We start from the raw sequence: 1,218 nt of genomic DNA, 5'->3' as shown, positions 1-1,218 counted from the left end.
CATCCTCTTATCCATGGTTATTAGCATAGCCATGACCGCAGACAAGTCTTCAGTAGCTGCATATGCGGCTCCCCTAGTAACATCATTTCTTGGGTTGTGGTATTCTCTAGAGTGCTTAGAGAATTCATAAATTAATTCCTTGATCACCGAGGGTGGCTTCTTTGTGAGCGGGCCTTGCGAGTCAAGTAACTGCCTAGTTGTGACATTGACTCCATCATAGAAAATGGAGACTTCTTGTTGGCTATTTAGGTCATGGTGTGGGCAGTTTCTTAGTAAGCTCTTGTACCTCTCCCATGCTTCATATAGTGACTCTCCAGCTTGTTGTTCAAAGTTAGCTATGGCCTTCTTTAACTTGTCTATCTTGGAAGGTGGGCAAAAGTGATCAATGAATTATTCTTTCATCTTGGGCCATGTGGTGACTGATCCGGGGGGAAGTGACTTGAGCCATTCTTTTGCAGCACCTTTGAATGTTACCGGAAGCATGCGAAGTAGCTGAGTCTCACGAGGCACATTTGGAACATTAAAGTAATAAGATAAATCATTGACTTCATCCAAATGCTTGTAGGCATCTTCATGGTCTTTTCCATAGAAAGGAATTTCTTTAAGTAAAGCTAGGATATGCCCCTTGAGCTCAAAAGTAGTAGTCGCGGGAATTGCGGGTTGCACAAGTCCCAGACCGGTGTCATCACGAATCCTCTTCTTCCATTCTCCCATGGGGATCTCATCAATGTTAGCCATGGTAAGAGCTAACTCGTCGCCGGAAATGGAGTCGTGCCCGTACGTGGGTTCTTCTTCTTCTTCTTCTTCTTTAGTCTCGTGCTCGGTGTCCTCCTTGATCGGGTCTTCGCTTGCCAAAGATGCGCTGGATGGTCCTGAGTTGCTGCTCTTCTTCTTCCCAAAAACAGTCTTCAAATTGGACAAAGGTGACTTCTTTGGTGTATTCGAGCTTTCCATGTCCTTTCCTTTGTTTCTTCTCAAAGCAGATTCGGGATCTTCAAACGGGGGTACCAGTGTGGTGTTTGATCCTCTGGTCATGAAAGTCCTGAAACAAACAAGATAACAACGTAAAAAGAACAAAAAAATGTAATAAAAAAAGCGAAAAATAAAGGTTGAAACTCTGCTGTACTCGCCAAGTAGGTGCGAATGCACTCAGCGAGTAGCAATGTTATTTTGAAAGAAATCTAAACTTAAAATAAAAACTAATTTAGATCCTAAAAC

The 1,218-nt window shown here is 42.9% G+C and overlaps 1 non-coding gene across 1 annotated transcript; it reads left to right on the top strand.

Annotated features, from left to right (window-relative positions):
* Positions 1–247: 247 nt before the first annotated feature.
* On the top strand, positions 248–354 carry LOC145033147 (small nucleolar RNA R71). The gene has a single exon (XR_013677386.1). It is a non-coding gene; the product is annotated as a small nucleolar RNA R71 (small nucleolar RNA).
* The last annotated feature ends 864 nt before the right edge of the window (positions 355–1,218 follow it).

This window comes from Lactuca saligna, chromosome 2 (assembly GCF_052625555.1).
Source record: "Lactuca saligna cultivar CGN05327 chromosome 2, ASM5262555v1, whole genome shotgun sequence".
In the NCBI taxonomy this organism is placed as follows: Eukaryota; Viridiplantae; Streptophyta; class Magnoliopsida; order Asterales; family Asteraceae; genus Lactuca; species Lactuca saligna.
Note: the sequence above shows the minus strand (reverse complement) of the source record. Positions and strands in the feature narration are given on the sequence as shown.